Source organism: Anticarsia gemmatalis, chromosome 8 (genome assembly GCF_050436995.1).
Source record: "Anticarsia gemmatalis isolate Benzon Research Colony breed Stoneville strain chromosome 8, ilAntGemm2 primary, whole genome shotgun sequence".
In the NCBI taxonomy this organism is placed as follows: domain Eukaryota; kingdom Metazoa; phylum Arthropoda; class Insecta; order Lepidoptera; family Erebidae; genus Anticarsia; species Anticarsia gemmatalis.
The window spans coordinates 8,139,510-8,158,850 of NC_134752.1; positions in this window are offsets into that span (position 1 = coordinate 8,139,510).

Sequence of the window (19,341 nt, forward strand, 5' to 3'; positions counted from 1 at the left end):
TTTTGCAGGATGACACCGATATGATCTTTATAAATTAATCATTTAAAATAAAGCTTCCACGCGGAATAAACCCTTTAACACTCTGCATATGTAGTTATTTGAATAATTGTTACGTAAAACTAAAGCTAAAGTTGGTTTGTGGTCAGGCGGACCACAGCTCAGCCTTTGTTTTGCAATCGTTGAGTGTTCCTGTTAATGGATGAATCGACCGCTCGCGAAACGTTTTTGTCAAAATGATTTTCAACGTGCAGCTTCTGAATTAATTGAAATTGGCGATACTTTTGTTAAGTAAATAAAGTTTATATTATTCAGTTAAATCTTTAATAGTCTGTTGTTTCTTTAATTTAGATAAAAAGTTCCCAAGAGATTGTCATAGGATCACTTTTATTCTTCATAATATGTCCCTTTTGGAACCTGAAAAATGCATGCCATCAAAAACATTCTGTAAAAAACCTCAAGTCTCGCCGTAAAAAGTTGTGAGATCTATATAATACCAAGTCGATTAATCTATTTAGTCTCTACTTAAAGGACCTTCTGTCTTAAGTTATTACGTATGTTATTATCATGCCAGTTTAAAAAAAAATACCTCTAAAACAAATAGACCGACCTGGCCATCGCATGATTTGATTATTAGTATGGATCACACTACACAGCACGACGAGAAGTTAATGCTCCTGAAATGTTAATGGCGAATTTGTGTTTTCTTGCGATGACCAAGTCGATCTATTTGTTTTAAAGGTATTTTTTTAAAAATTGGCATGATAATAACATACGTAATAACTTAAGACAGAAGGTCCTTTAAGTAGAGACTAAATAGATTAATCGACTTGGTATTATATAGATCTCACAACTTTTTACGGCGAGACTTGAGGTTTTTTACAGAATGTTTTTGATGGCATCTCACTTCTTTTTGTAGAGCGAACATAAGTCCAATTTGTATGGAAAGACGTTTTTCTTTTCATAATTCAACATATTTTTCTATGGGAATGTTGTTCAGTTTCATGGGCTGAACACCCTTACCCACCCTATACCCCCTCCCGTTATGCCTCATATAGTAGGTACCTATTTACACCTATTTATTTTTATTTTATTTTCTACAGTAATAATAATTCATTAACTGCAAATGTAACCTTGTAATCTTATACATTTATATGGGATTACAAAGTTATTGTTGCAGTTGGTGTATTTAGAAAACTGGACCGAAATTAGAAAATATTAAATTTTTCCCATGATTAAGACACTAAACCCTATTTGTATTCTAAATTTTAAGCTTCTAAGTCTGCTAGAAGTACCTTAGACTTTTGATGATCGGTGAGTCAGTGTGTCAGTGAATCAGTGAGTGACAAAATTCAAAATTTTAACAAGTTGTCATTCTTAAACTACTGGTTCGAATTGACTGAAATTTTAAATATACCGTGTTTATACAATGACTGATTAGTTGCTGAAAATCCAGGCTTCTTGTTTTATCCACAACGAAATTATGGGGGGGTCAAAAATAGCCCGAATTGCTTCGAGAAAAGTATGTTATGTTACGGCCGTGCCGCTTTTTTTTTGCTCGACTTGCGGGGGCACTTCCGTGCCCCCAGATCAAAGGGCTCCGTCTACCGCGCTACCGCTGTCTTCCACTTCCATCGTTCATTCACCTTTAGTTTGAACCTAATAATTCCTAGAAAACTGTAATCTACTATTTTGTCTCCGAAGTAATATACACTGACATTTCAATTTATTTAAAGGACAGCGTGAAATAGAATAATATAAAAAAAAATCTTTGGACATTTTTATTTAACGTTAAGAAAGGTAATAATGATTCCTACAGGTTTGGAAAAGAAAACCTATGTAAACCTACTGAATCGCTTAATCTATTAATTTCCTTTTTTTTTTGTTTAGGTAAGGTAAATTAAATAGAAATAATAGCAAAGTAACTCTTCATACAATGTTGCTCAATAATTTAATTAACTGTGGAAGTGTCCATTATTCTGGACGTAATTCGTTGCATCTGCAGTTTTTGTAATAAATCGCTGTTAACGGTTCAATTTAATGGAAGCTCGACAGGATTGTCTTGCCGTAAATCTGTGTCGGCAACGCTCTGAGACCGCACCGAGTCTTTTGTCACTTGTCCACAAGCGTCTTCTGCTCTAACGCTTTCGTTACAACACTTATTACAGTAGTTCCATTCTTGGACTGCTTTTTACACTCATTTGCGAGAAAATCTTACAACAACGGCTATTTTTTAGATAGCATTTAAAATGGTTTAAGTAATTAAGATCTTCTCCAGTATTATAAATTTTGTTAAACTCGTGTGAAAATCTGAAGAGGAAACAAAAGATTATGCAACTCAATGATATCGGTCCTATCTTTGTCCCTTTTCCGAATAAAATATTCGATCTTATTTAAATTGGTTTCATAGTGTGTATAGTATCATAATATATTGTTATTAGTGTTATATTAAGGAAATCTTCCAGAAACTATGAGTTAATTGTGACATGTGTTAAGTGTAGTTAGATTACTACACCTCGTATTCCTAGTGACAAGACAATGCGGCGTACAAAATGTTCGTTAATCACTGCGAATAGCGATCGAAGTTCCCTTAATACAGCATCCACTGGGTTTAGTAGGAATTTATTCTTTATTCAAATCCCTAAGCTTTTAAATCCATTATTGCCTAATAGTAGAGCCTTTGAAATTTAAGTGGCGAAGGGCTCTTTAACAAATGGCCATTGGATTGTTCAGGCCTTTCTATATCGATATCTTCACGTAGTGCCTCCGATCATTTGACGCCCGTATTTGAAAATTGTTTCCATATATTCGAACTTATAGCTTTTGAATTAGTCGATCAAAATTCGGCCAGTGTTTTTAATAAGTATTATTTAATAAGTTAATAACATTTACAATCACGGGAGAAGTTGAACATACCTACGTCCTACATGTATACATACAAAATTTGTGCCAAAAAAGTATTTCAAACATAACAGGAATTTATAATTTCCTCATAGTAGTGAAATTTTCGAAGAGGTTCCTAAAGAGTACACTTTAAACGGTTTATTTCAAGTCTTAGGATACATAAACAATAGCCGTTTTGCGAAAATATTTGGACTCAGCTGTTATAAGCTTAGGATAATAATTAGCCCGTGAAAAATGTACGTAATAAGGATTAGACTTTCTTAAATACTGAACTGAAAGCTAATATTTCTTTAATACAGCCATTAAAGCATTACTTAAAGGCGTAATAGTTTTAAATATTTGAACACAATCATCTGAATTAGAATACTTTAGTGAAAATTTGTTTTAATTAGTTATTAAAGAGGTTTTAATTTTAATATCTTTCTTTTGTGGTTCTTTATTTAAAAATTTTGTTAGATAAACTATCTTTGAGTGGTAATAATGGGAATAATTCTAAGGTCAAATTTAATATATGACCGTTAGATTTGTATCGGTAAACTTTAAACTTTTTACATAATATAGCTTTCATATTCTATTGCCCTTGTCTATCTTACATGAAGCGCGATTTTTTATTACTATTGACAACTAGCTGGCTATCGAGAATTTCATTGCGAAAATCTGTTTACAGCCTCTACTGTAGCTCGATTCTCTACTATTATCTACTACCGACAACCAACCCGTCATCGAGTTGTATGAAAATCTGATCAGCGCCTCTGACGGGCGTCGTACGAAATATTTTTACAGTACATTCTAAATGTCAAAATTTCGATAGCTAGCCGGTTGTCGGTAGTCGATAGTGGTAGAAAATCGAGGTACTGGCGTAGTGACAAAAGCGGGTAAATAGACATGTCTAATGTACTGGCTACATAGGTATTTATAACATTATTATTGTTATAATAAATTGTCCAGGATACATCGATCGATATAGTATGTTCACAATTATAAATATTTTGGCGATCGCGTGGTGTTTTCAGCCACTCTGGCAACGGCGAGTCACATCTAGGGTTGCCGAATACATTTTTGGTGACGAATTTTTCCTCCGAGAAATATTTTAGTCAAGTAAAAATTTCAAGATTTTCGCTTTGAATGTTGAAATTTAAAGGGATGAATGGTCCCCTCGTTTCAAAATGGCTTCACAGGACGAGATGATGAGATTCAAATTTGATCAGATCAAGTGAATTACCTACCTCAAACTTTTCCAGCTTTATCAAGATTAGACTTTAGGCACTTTTTGATTGTCAAAGACAGATTTGAAGTGTTCTATAGATAAAATAATCCAAGATATTTGAAGAAAAATATTCTACAATGTGCAGTTTATGAGTTATTAGGTATCTAAGTAGGGTAAAGTTAGGTAGCTAAGTATTATTTGAGGATATCTATTTTTTATGCATTTTGCGATTTCAGTAAATGGTAGGTAATTCAACAATCAGTTTTATTTAATAAATTAAGTTATTTTATAATAAATTATGCTCTTAATTAAAGCAGAAAAAGAGGTATGTTTAAAAAGACTAAAAACTAATTTCTATTTTAGCTAAATTCAACTCTGTGGCCTTTCAAAGTCGTGTTTAAAGTTTACGTACAAGATTGTTACATTTAATTATTGGTTTACGATTAAAACGTTATTTAGGAATTTTGTGAAATCTTTCTATTCATTATGTATTTATTCTTTAGACCACTATATAACTATAAAGAGCTTTATTTTTTTATATGTAGTCGGAAAAAAAATATTTAAAATAATTATTGGTATTTTAATAATTTATTTAACCCCATAAAGTGGTCAGTGTAACACTTTAATACATAAAATATTCTTACAATTTACGCAAAATGAAAAACCACTTTATTTTTCATCTCGAGTCCTGCATTGAAATTATCTCACTAAAATGTTAGCAAAATCTGACTGAAAATATGAAATACTTTCACAAAGTCAGCGAATATATAATATTTGACGTAAGGATGTGTAATCTGAGACCCGCAATTTGCACTTAAATTACAATTTTTCGGGAATATGAGTTTCTATACGAGCAAAAATATGAGTCAAGTTGAGAAAATGATAAAATACCTTTTTAAAGCTTTTATGATTACAAAAACTTATAAATAGTTATTACATTTATTTTGCTTGTAGATTTTCTTTAAAGAAATGATATTTGAAAAGTTGGTTATATTTTGCATTGAGTGGTGGAGTTTTATTACATGATTTATAGTGAAGTTAAGATAAGATTTCTTGAATTTATGTTTAAATTTTAAGTGAGCAAAGCTTACGTTACATTGCAGACGTTGTAGCTCACAAATCGTGTTGTTTTGTAGGATTATAGTAGGTGCCCTAGAGGAGGAGGGGAAGGGAGGAACACAGGCATATGTCACTTGGAAGTATTTATGTTCAACGTCGTATAAAATTTTAATTCAAATTAAAATTGTTCTAAACATAAATTTACTTCTAGGTGACGTGCAAACTGGTTAAAGTGTCGGACAGCCAAGCAGAAACCTGATGTGCCAAACAAATTTATTTTTATTTAAAAATTTAATTTCTTATCGTACTTTTTCACCTTTAAACACGGTTAAAGTGTCGTCTCTTGCAGAATACAACGTAAATTGCATGCGCTACGTGATCAGGGTGCACGACACGTATATAAAATCAGCAAACAAAGAACAAACTAGTTTTAGTGTAACATGTACACGAGTTAGATACGGAGAACGTTTGGGTAAAAGGTACCTAAGCGTCGCGCCGGTAACTATTCGTTGAAACTACTTTTACTGCAAATAATCTAGTTTTAAAACTATGGCAAACAAAGTTTCTGTGACTGTGTACTATAATGTTAGGTGATACAAAGATATAATGTAGATTAGAAACACAGTTGCTTATACATCTAAACAGTTTTAATACGGTACTAAGATTGTATCGTGTTGATATTTTTTTTAATGTCTACCTGTACCATTCAGTTCAAGTTCTATTACACATTTCGCGATCATTATTTTTACACTCCAAACAAAAATAACTCAAGTATTTATTCGTATTGTCAGCCCTACACAGGCATTCGCGAAATTCGTTAATCAGTGCCGGAGCTGTACGAACGCCAATCAGAGCGCACCTCTCAACGGTACTTGTCCACGCTTTCGTTTTTTCCCTACAGTCCCTTTGTATCGCATATTGTCAACCCTATACATACTTGTAATACAAACGGTATTTGATTTTGTTTAAACGTTTAATCACAATGCTCTGAAAACAATTAATTGATCCAGTGATGATGAACCAACGTATCTGTGAGTTGTACAACATAGTTCGATCCCGCACACAGTAAAGGCCAGTAAGGCGGATTAATGTTTTAAGGCAGATTAAAGTTTAAAGGTGGATTATGGTATTAAGTAAATCAGAAAAAAATACATATTTATATCCATCCCCTGCATGTTTAACTTAAAATTAATACGGTTACTCTTAAAAAAAGAAAACTCCACATCAAACAAGTTTAGGTTTCCATCTCCCAGATACCACCAAGAATCGTATTAAACAGAACGTATATTTCGAACACCCAAAAGCATTCTCGGGTATACTCGAGTCACTGTTTAGTCTTAGATTGCTTCAGAATAGTATAGTAACAGGAATCCCCGCAGTCCATATCTGCTTATACGTTGCACAAAGCACCAATTTTCGTCGCTTAATCCTACGTTTCTCTTATGATACCTTTACGAAGTTAGTAGAACTGTCTATTAGTAGTTCAAACCGCAGAGCAAACTAACACGGTAATGCTTATTGTAATAGGATTCCAGAATTTTCGGCCAATGTTCCAACGCAACACATTTAAGTTCATATGGAACATACCATTGCCGAGAGATAAGAATAATAGTATAAACCATGTACCACAAATTTCTAATTGTAACTAGAAATTACAGAAATTATTTTAGATAAACTATATTAGCATAAAGGTAATATGGTCCTGTATTTTAGACTAGTTTATCTTTGGCTCTTATGAAAATAATATGAAAACTAGAAGCATTTCGTGCGTGACCGTTGAACTACAAGCATGAGTACAATTATTATTTATCTTAGTTAATTTAAGTTTACATTGAGTTTTAGAATTGGTATTCATTTTTAAGGTTAGTCACATTACAGATGGGGACTAGAAGCTGCTTCAGAGGTTTGTGCAACAAATGTTCAATAGTGACCGCTCCGTAAGCGGAACGACAACGCTTTTATTAGTTACGTTCGGTTCCACCGAAGCTAAGCTAAGTATGTATCATTTTATCCAATATGAGCCGTGTCTTAAAAATATATGGTAAAAACATCTCTTTTGTTTTCTTTATCGGAATTTACCAGTGAATGCGAGTTCTTGTATGAAATAATAGTATTTATATTGAAAAAATAAATGTGTGAAATTATTAAAAATGGTAGATTTCCTAATTGAGTGCAATCATAGTAAGACTTGCTATTGTATAATTCATTCAGTAAAAAAGTTTAATGAAAAGTTGTCGGAAACATGAAATGCATCAACCGGCAACGTTTTCTGAATTAAATTATATTTTTTTACCACACTCGCGTTTGATTGGTCATAACGTATTATGAAAATGTGTGTCTTCAATAAAAAAATATTTGATTGAAATATTTCGATCAAATATTTTTGTTTCATATTTCTTTGAGTGTTGATTACGTGAATCGAAATTCCGTGTTTTTCAGGCTAAATATTTTAAAATACTGCTTTGTAAAAAAATACCTACATATATTTATTTAATATGTATCCTATTATGTAACGAAATTTTTCCGGCCTTGTAAAATGAATGATTAACTCAGGATTATTTGGTCTCCAGTAGATTATTCTTAAATTAATAGACTTACAATAGCAGTCTATATAACATTAACCACTAACATTAAACCAAGAAGATTTAGCCAGAATATATCTGATAAATGCTAATCCCTATAAGTGAACAAGGACTCTTTTGCGACCACTTTCAATAAATTATCGGAAAAATACGATCATAAAACAAAAGAGTAGTAAAACAGTATCTAATGGAGCGGGGTTTAATCCTATTGGGGCTGTTCGAGATATGGCGGTGGAGAATAATGGATTGGCCGATCTTCGCAGCAAAAACTGGTGAAACTTCAATACGTAATATTTGTTGCCATACGATCTGTTATTGAAGGGAAAACAGGCCTTGTTTATTGTTTGTTTACGGTGATTGTGTCACGTGATGGCTTAGAATATCTTGTAGTCCGATGTATCCCAAATACTATGTACGGTTAACGTCAAAAATATGTATACACTCTGATTTTCAAGCGACTTTTTTATATAAAAATATTTATATGTTTAATGCTTTTAATCAACAAACAATGCGCAGTTGCGCAGTGATTGTAAAATTACTTTGATGTTAATACACAGCGGTAGCTTTAATATTTTTATGTATGAAAACAATATTGTAAAATTTGACATTTACATATATTTTTCACACTGACGACTGTACGGATCTTATGTCCAAAGTTGATCTGCTTACAGTTCCAGATACAAATCATGTTCTTATGTTATTTTTAGTAGTTAAAATTACTTAAATAAAATATATTTATTTATTTATATGGTCTGATAATTGATAAATTTTGATGAGAATAACTCTTACATAAGATAAATATATCGTTGCCAATGGAAATAAAGAATTTCAAAAGATAAATGTTTATATTTTATCCTTCCAATTGAAAATGTTAGATAGCGGCTTAGTTGGGCAAAGTTCCAATCTATGGCTAAAATATCACCCCATATTTCAAATACAATCTGTGAAATCATTATTTCATAATAATCTAAAATACGATAAAGTAATATCTTTTGAACAATATGCTCTGGTCTATTTTTTTTGGGCTCAGTACCCAAGGAGTAAAAACTGTCTGTTTGTTTGTCTGTCACCATGATTTATTTCATGCACTATTATAGTAAAACCATTGAAATTTTCATATATGACATATTTTTCTTGCCACTATAACAACAAACACTAAAAACATAATACAATAATTGTTTTAGAGGGCTCTCATACAACAAACGGATTTTTTTCCGTTTCTATAAAGAAAGAAACCCTTCGCTCAAAGCACTTGTCCTTGGTTTCTAGTTAAAGCTAGGAATCCAACCCAATACATAAAACGCAGCAGTTGCACTTAGGTACTATCGCTGCACAGTTACCAACAATATGTGTAATTTAATTCACACACGATGAGAAGAGACTTAGTTCCTTGAAGCCGATACGAACACACATCTAACAGATGGGCTATGAACTGCTAGAATATTGATAGGGTAATCATGCACTAAGCGATTTGCACCCCGATGGGATATTGATTGTCTAAGCTTCGAGTACCAGACATTTTCAAGGGTTACACATTCTTGTGAAATACAATGTGTTTCCAAAATAAAACTACTTACAGAAGCAGAGGCGAAATTTTCAGTTATTATGCATGAAAATTGATCTGTGGCACTTAAGTTTTGAAAGAACTTTTAAGTATATAAAAGTTTTGATCTTTCAATTAAAAACCACTTTAAGAAATTGGTCCTAACCAAGAATCAATCAGGTTCAAGTTCTTAAAATTTTAACATCCTAGGAACGTATGTGGTACTGTTTTTTAATAATTAAGAAGTTAACCAAACAAAGTATTGTACCTTATTTTTTTACTAGCTGACCCGCGCAACTTCGCTTGCGTCACATAAGAGAGAAAGGGTCAACTTTTTCCCCGTTTTTGTAACATTTTTTACTGGTACTCTGCTCCTACTGGTCGTAGCGTGATGATATACCTATAGCCTATGACCTGAAAGAATTTTTTAAATCGGATCAGTAATTTCTGAGATTAGCGCGTTCAAACAAACAATCAAACAAACAAACAAACAAACTCTTCAGCTTTATAATATTAGTATAGATTAGAAACTAAAACAATTGGTTGCCTACGATCTTCTCATTGGCCCTACAACCATTATGTGGACATTTCCGTTCCAAAGACGGGTCCAGTTCAAGATAAGGGGGCCGGAGTAGAAGTATAATACCGACGTATAGTACGAGAAAATCTGAGCAAATATTTCGAAGGATTTGCTGATGGTGTGTGCAAACAATTTTAGTTCCGCAAAAACGTTTCCTCGTGAAAAGTGGCTATGAGGAATTATTGTGACAATGTTTTTCAACGGATTCTGTGCGCGGCATACGGGTTTTGTTGAAGCTGAAAATGTTTTTGAGCTGTGAAAATTTTTCTTTGATGATATTGCTTTGTGATTGACTCTGAGTGTTTTAAACAATTCTAAATTTGATCGTCGCCAATCCTATAAATATAGGATAAAATATATTATACCATTTAAATTTGATAGTCTGATTAAAACTGTAAAAATCCGGAGAAGATTAAAAAGGCGAGAAACATAAATTGCGGGGCCACTTGTATCGGTAAAATTTACTCAAAAATAAAGGCCAACAGATTCAATAGTAAAGCAAATACATCTAAGAACTATTCGTATTTATACACCACAACTATTCATAAAAAAACCCTCATGCGAATTCTGTGTAATGTATTAATTCAACAAACACACTAAGTAACACTATAATACTACTCTTATTACACGAACACTTCAGCCATACATTACTTAGGCGTAGGTAAATAATCCACATAAAAGCTTCTTTTAACCCCTCAGCAACTGAATTAAAAGCAAACATCATAAAGGAATTTGTTTAACGCCAAGTGTTAGAGTAAAACACTAACACTCGTATTTAAGTTAGGGAGCGTAGAAATATCAAATGTTGAAAACTTTCGGTCGTCGGGTAACAGTTTTGCAAATCGCATGTAATTTGCGCGGTTGCCTGAAAAGGAATTCACTAATGGCTGGTCGGAATCCTTATACACAAGTACGGCGCTCAAAACAAGCCATTGCAATCAAGGGAATGACATTATTTATGTACCGTCGTAATAAAGCTACGCTTTTAATGGTTATGAAAAAAAAGTATGGCGAATGATAAAATGGGTGGTTTTAAGAGGTTAAGGAGGTTTTTTTCTACAAATGTCGCTAGGGGAACTGCATAATGCCTGAAGCATTTTAGATAGCCATGCTTTCGTTGCAATTTTAATGTGATTTTGTTTGCAAGAAGCTTTTCGTTCGATGTTTTTGCTGAATTATTTATTAGTCTGTACCGACGTGTGTTTCAAAAAGCCCATATAAGTCTCAGCTTCCAGTTAATGTCAAAGGACCAAGACACCAGAAAGTCTAAATAGTATTTTACATTTCAAGAAAATAGACATGCCATTGTTTTGAGACTTGAACCGCTCTTGAGTTTTCTGGCATGACTCTATCCATACTAATATTATAAATGCGAAAGTAACTCTGTCTGTCTGTCTGTCTGTCTGTCTGTTTGTCTGTCTGCTACTCAATCACGCCTAAACTACTGAACCAATTTGCATGAAATTTGGTATGGAGATATTTTGATACCCGAGAAAGGACATAGGCTACTTTTTATCCCGGGAAAATGACGCATTTCCCGGGAAAATTCAAGTGGCGAACTAAGTCGCGAATAGTCAATATTATAATGACATTGAAATAACAAAATTCCGTTGTCATGGCAACTGTTTTAATGGCGGATATGCCTTAGCGCGACTTTGTTATATTAAGAGATATAAATAATTTTGAATATTTTTCGTGAAAAAAAAAAACATATTTTATATCATCACGCTTCGACCAATAGGAGCAGAGTAACAGTGAAAAGTGAAACAAAAACGAGGAAAATTCTGACCCATTCTCTCTTATGTGACGCAAGCGAAGTTGCGCGGGTCAGCTAGTAAGCCATAAACGTAATTAAAATTAAAGTGCTTCCTGCTGTTCACTTCGAATACTCCAACGTAACAATTAGAAACTATTACAAAGCTATCGATCTCAATTTCCTATTAGTTTTAGAATTAAAGAAGTGGAAGTGCATCCGCTCTTTATCGAACTTGTTAGACTCAAGTTAGCCGAACTAGTTACTAAGTTTCTCCACGGTTAGACTGGTAACATGTCACTAAGCAACGCAAAGTAGTTACTTTACCTAGCCTTTAGTAACGACACTTAATCTAGTGTCAAACCTTCGGAAATGTTTAAAGGCAATTTGATGGCATGAACCGTTCTTGGTTGCGTAAATACAATTTTTAATAGTATTTTTTTTAAAGGCATAAGACGCCCAATGATTGACAGCTATGGAAATAAAATAAGGCATATGAGGAGTTATACACTGCGGTACAATTTATTAATTTCTCAAAAGTGAAAATAATCCTCTGTGAACGGATTAATGAACATTCGATTATGTAAGTTTCAGCTCAGAAAAGTTTTAAAAATATAAATTGTATACGTAAAACCAATGTTTTAAATAGAAAACGAGCACTAGGAACAGAAAACGCTTTCGTAGGTTTTATTTTTTATCTTTTGCGACTGAGTACTGACATTTTTTTGTTCACAAACGGTGCCTCTAGTGCCTGTAGTGTTAGATAGTTTTTTATTCGTGTAAAAGCTGGCCAGTTTAGTGTCCGCGCAGAACTGCGGTGTAATAACTTACAAATTTGATTTATATTAAGTACAACAGCTTTATTCTAAAACTTTAGACGTTTTTTGCTTCGCGCAGATGGTGCGGCCGTTGACTCTTTTTGTCGAACAAAAACTGCCATAGTTTTTGAATTAGCCATACGTTGTGCATCTGTATAGTGTTCAAATTTTAAGCTAGCTCTAAAATGTTTTTGCGCACGAAAAATGCAGAACTAAATCCATTAGGGTTTTGTACCGTCTTTGTAAAAGGTAGCTTGTTTTATTTGCAGGCGGATGCTTGCTTCGTGTTGCCAAATTTTTCAGCATGTATACCTACATAATATTAAGTGCTCTCAATATTGATTAAAGAAACTTCAAAGACTTTCTAAATTACATAAGGAATATGTTTATTGTTACCGAGTAATATCAAACAATGCAAATAAAAAATAGGTGAATACATTTTTAATACCCAATTAAATAGTGGCTCGCATTTTTGAAACAAATCGTGATCAATAGTTATAAAAAGACATTCGACATTCCTAGCATATTATTTTATCTATACATACACATGCAACGTAAATGTGATACATATAATGATGTTTGTTCACACACCAATAATACACGTCCCTGATATACGACGTTCGAAACGCGATATCTTAACGCTACGTCGCAGCTCTCCCGTTCATTTATCATTCGCTCAACAATCTACAAAGTGAGTGTTTGAGAGATTTCAATTGAGTAATGATGATATCTTTGTTGCTCTTTTCTACCTTGGACTTGTATTTTCTGTGCACGAAAGAATAACATATTTTTTGTCAGAAATACTCATTTGATGTATAAAGATAATACCTCAAAGAATAACGTCTAGACATCGAAACTTGTAAAAAACTTTACAAAAGAATGCGTTTGAATTTTTAAATAAATACGAACACTATCGACTACTGATGCATAAGAAATGAGATACCTCGCCATGACATTAATATCACTGTCGTCCCAGATTTCTTTCAATTATTATAATTTTATAACAATGCGAACAAATTACGTAATTTGTTAAAGACATGAGAATCAATACCGTTCACTTTTTTTTATTGGACAGATCCTCCATACATTATTTAAATGAGTTAAAATAAGCTAGTCGACGGTGGTATATAATTTTTTAATCAAGACTTGAAACTTGGTAATTACTGGCAACAGAATTCCTATAATTTTTACACACATAATACTAAATGTAAATTTAGCGCAGAAAATAAGGTTTCGTAAACCTTATCATTCTCATCGTGTTAAACAGTCGTTTTGCAATCACTGCCACACCAAAACAGTCACATACAAACATTTTCATAATATATTGCATGGAAGCTTGTGTCGACCATTCATCATTCTCTGCAACTTGTATGAATCAAAGAAGGCAATGTGTCTACTTATGCACAATTGTTATTTAGAGCACGTTCGCGATAGAAAATACGTTTTATATGTTTTCAGTAATGTTACGTTTGTATTATAGCTAACTATATTCTATATTCAGTACAATTCAAGGCTTCTCGCAATGTGCTATTGTAAATGTATTAGAAGTAGAGGTTTAAAATAAAGATACACTTAAGCAGAAAATTGTAGGCTTTTGTATACGATTATATTGTCAATAAAAATAAATTGGCGTAAAGCGTAACTAGTCACGTAACGCTTTATGAAAATGTTCATCAATTTTATAAAAATGTTTCAGGCCAGTCACTGTTTTACATTCTGCGCGCTTTTAAGAATGAGGACAAATAATATAATTTGTTTAAAAAAAATATTTACTTGGAGTTAGTTTTTATTCATCAAGTGCTCTTCATTTATTTGAGTTTCCATTACACTATAAAGAATATTAATAATATTTATTAAGTAAACATTTTTCACTGCAAAGACAATGAGGGGACTAAACTACATAATATATGTTGAAGATGCCAATGTTGCTCTCCCGTTAATAAAGCTCTTGCATGACATATAGTTAAACATGTATTAATAAGCTGAAAAAAAATGACGACTACGCTTAGTACCAAATTTTATTTAATTCAGAGTATTTAGTTGGGTTTTTGAGGTAGGTGGTACACATAAAAAGTTTATCTCCTTTATGACATCGAACACGTATTTGTTAAATTCATTTGTATAACATTGTTTAGTTTTACCATACTTTTAACAATTTTGTAATTATTATAGATCGAAAATATTCTATTCTTCCTAAAATTACCATAAAATAAGTATAGATAACCCAAAGTAATCTGATTTATCTTCGTATATTAACTACGGAAGGATTAATATCAGTTGCACAAACAGCTATGGGGACAGGATCTACGGTAGTGATATTTATGAAAGGGCGGTACAAACACAGGGCTGTCAACATGAGTTGTTTGTAGGGACGGATTATGTGACGAACTTTGCCATATTGCGTAACCCTCATTATAGCTCGTCACAAATCAAGGAACAAATCATCACAGTGTAGCCGGAAATAAAGAGAGATTTATATTCATTTGAACTTAATTTTCGGTTCTCAGTTGTTCTTCCATTATATTTTTTAAACATTCGTGTGTGTTATAGAAATATTTATGTCTAAGAGTGGGTACTAACACCTCGGTTTAAAGTTTCAACCTCTTATTGATAAACACACTATGAACCAATTTTATTTAAAAAAACTACTATAATATGTTTTCTCTTTTTCATTTTGCTAGGGAGTGAAAGAAACAAAACTCTTTATAAGCCTTTCAAAACTTTATATAATTTTATGAATAAGAGGGTCAGACTTTAACTGTTGCCGATCGAATCTTCAAATTGTTAATTTGAGATACTACTACAATAAAAGCGGTTGAGAAACGTATGACATTATTTTATACAGGCAGATATAAGCAAGCCAAGTTCCCAACATAGATGAATAGCAAGTGTTGACATAGATACCAATAAACCCTTAGTAACATAACTTCGTCTAAAACTGTAAACAATGATACAAAATTTTAATTGCCTCTTGTTATGAGATAAGTTACAAATTGAAGCCGTATTTATGATATAAACATCTTAAATTTAAACATCGTACAGATATTGTAGTTGAGATATTACATCTCTTTCAATTTAGTAACCTTAAAGAGCGTATCTACTTTGCTTTTACTTTATTAGTGTTATTACTTTATTACTCAGACTGCCGGATAGTAATACATTCATCCAAATCATATTACCCAATTCTAAGTAATAAATTTCTAAAAGAAGTTATGTAAATAAGTTTCATTTATTCGTGAAATCCTAATATTATTTCGCACGTTAAGTTTAATGAGTAGGTAACTTTGCCAAAGGTGCCTGGAAGTAAATTACAGCCGTAGGTATTCCAAACTTAAATTGTAAATACACCGTGCATAGAATAGATACAAAGTTGGTGAAACTTACAGCACCCAAAACTACGCACTAAATTAAATCTAGCGAGGGTTTCACTTGAAATCACAGAAACTGACGTAACACACAATCAAACGCAACAGAGAATCGCAAACTTCGTGATTTGTGTTTTCTTAGCAGACCCGCAGTATCAATGGGGTGTCGTGACGAAAATTCAAAGAGCTCATTAGTCCTAAAACAACGGTAACTTGCGACTTGTTTAAACATTGCCCGAATCACTGGCTGTGCGAGTGTGAGTGTACCGAGCTACCGACCACAGTGGACATGCTCGGAGCCCTATCTCACAACCACCGATCGAAAGTAATGACATTTTAAAGTTTCGGGCCGCGTATTGTTTGTTCTGGGAACGTCAAACTATTCCCTGTTTGTTATTTGTTAAACTTTGTCATATTTCGCTCGAGTACGGTACGTGTGTGACTGAAGTGTGGTCGTTAAAATGTACTCGCTTTGTTTTATTGTTGAACATTTTAAATAATAAATGCAATGCTTTTGAGAGGTATTTTCCATTAAATGAGGTGGGCAGACTTTATTTTCGGCGCTCATTTTCCTGTTATGGAGGAACATAATTTAAATAGAATCTGGTCGTTTGAGGCAACGAATCCGAAAATAGACCAAAGTAATTTTTGTCATCTTTACAGTTTATACAAAAAATACAGAGTGTTCGATGTCGTAAGGGAATTAATTATCAAGAAAATAAAGATTATTCTTAATGGCATGTAATCTGACAACGTTGTGGGAAGATCTCTTTTTAGACGAGAATCTGTCATTGCAATATTGGAGCCAATTTAGTCCAATATCAAAAGTAACGGTAAAATGTAAAAATTAAAGCTTTGAGCCGGTATTAAGTGACTTCCTTTGTTAAAATAAAATGTTATTGTTTTTCTATTCACTAAAAAAAATAATGTGTTTGTCTCATGCGTTTTTCAAAGCAAATGTTATCTAATCAACAATTTCAGCTATCACTTTTTATTCCGACCTGAAATATTACAGAACAAAAAATTGTAGTTAATGTGCGGGCGAAGGTCGTTGTCGTTATTACAAAAATAATAAATTTATAAGTAAAATTGTACTTTGATGTGACGTCATACTTTTATATTTACAAAGGCACAGGTTTTCACAAAGGGAAAAGTAAAAAGAACAAAAATGTTCCTATTATGTGCGTCGTCACTTCGACATTATATTAGGTTGGTATTTTACTAAGGCTTTAACGTTTAAAATGGCGAAACGGTTTTCATATTGCGTAATTTACCTATTGTTATGTTTACGTAGAAATTGCTACATTGTAGAGGGTCTACGGAGGCGGGCTACGAGGGTAAAGTGTCTACGAGCACTGAACAAACAGCGCTTTTTCGTTGGTGTCCTCGCCATAATAATTTATCTCTTTCTTTATCTTTGAAGCTACTCAGCCAGCTGAGTCCAAGATAATTATGTGATTCACTCCCACACATTTTACTATTAAAAAGATGGAATAAGTTTGTTGTAAATTGAATTTGTTCCGCTTCTTAAAATATTTATTTTGCACAAAGTATAGGGACACGTAAACTTTTTAGTATCTAGTTTCTTCTTCTCTCTAGCAACTTGCGTAATTAAATTCGAAGCCGTTATAATTATATTAAGTAACAAAATTCAGATGAAATCAATCAATGGCCTACTGAAGTGCCATCTCTTGTTCATTATTTGAATAAAATATAAATATCGTTCGTCGATAGAGGTCGCTAGGGGTGTAACGTTTTAATAACTTAAAATAAAGGAGCGAGCGTTACTTTCTGTTCCCAACAGAGCAGTGAGTTGGGAACTTCGATTAACTTTTTCCCGATCCGACATTCGATACCTTACTTAATTGAAAAGTTTAAAACGACCTTTCAGAGATACAGAACAGACCGACAGTTTTCTAATTATAAACGTCAAGGATGCCTTGATTTGAAACTAAGTTAGGTACTTTAGGAACAACGTAAAAGTGTAAAATGGACTGATTTATCCCAAATGGCTGTGATTTTATTGAATGTTTAAAGGTCTTAGCATAAAAATTCGATCAGACTTAGAAAGATCGTAAGTTAAAATAATATTTTTATATTTATCTATGCTAACGCGATTCAGACCCGTCTGTTTGTTATTATAACAAACAAATAAGTAAACATCAAAATACTGTTGTTTTATTCTCTAAGACGAATGAGGTAGATTTTTTTACCATTAATATTAGCATTTGTGATAGGCTTTGATATTATCTTTATAAAGATGGTAACCTTTTATCGTAAGCTTAAAAACCAAAATTGATATATAGTACAGAACTATTCCGCTGATTCTACATAGATAAAGTCAGAAATAGTAAGACACAGTTTATCGATTTATTATTTATATTGGTCAAGGTATTTTTAGTAAACCTGCCCTAGTTTTCATCGGGAACAATCGAATGAAAATAGTTTAGTTATCAATAAATAGGCCATCGAGGTATTGCTATGCGTATAAAAAGCTTCCTGGACACAAAATGTAGCTTAGGATATGATGGAACTGGCATGAAATGCATGTATAAAATTACTAGTGAGCGATAAAAAATACCGTGTTTAAATATTGTATGCTAATTAATTGATTAACGCCTAAAGAATCTAGTCTGCGCTTTTGTTTTGCAAATGATATGCTCAAAATCATCATTTCTGCAAGAAATATTTTCATAAATTGAGACCAAGTATAAAAAAAATGCACATGCAAGCCATTACAATTATATTCCTCAAAGAAAGTTCACATAAATATCTTTCGATACCCTCTACAGACTAATTTCGAGGTACCATGCTCTAAGTGTCATTGATAAGCGTCTTACTGCTATCAAGATTAAAACTTATTGATCAATCTAACGACAGAACTGTTCTCTTAACTATCTATATCCAAACATTGATAACGCAACGAGCTAGTTTCGTACATCTAACTGTACAACTGAGCAGTAAAGATAAACGTGCAACGCGCGAAGTCATGGCAGATCGCTTGCACTAATTACTTGAGTTCCGTTTGTCTTACAGTTGCTTCGCCTCATACTGAATCTCTCTTGATAGTTGAGAAACCAACATCCTTGCTAGTTTCGTATCATTTGCGGGCTTCATATACTTTTGCTTGTAGATTATGTTGAGTCTGTAGCAATGTGTGGTGTAGCTTTATTTCTAAAATTTATTTTCGTTAAGATTGGTTTTGTTGTTGAAATTCGAAAACTATTCGTTGTTTTTGGGAATTAATAGAGCAAAGAAATCTGATGAAATGCATGGTTGCGTGAAAGGAATCTCTGCCAGGTCAATCTAAATCAAAGACTTTCATCGTAATTAAACGGTACCGCGATCGTCTTCCACTATCTCCTACCGGTAGCCGGGTACCGGTATCGACTTATTTTGTATGAAAATCTAATCAGCGCCTCTACGGGGTGCAATAGGAACAATTTTTATAGTACATTCTAAATGTCAAACTCTCGGGACTCGATAGTATAGACTGTACAGAATCTTCCTACTGTTAACTTTTATTTACGCCA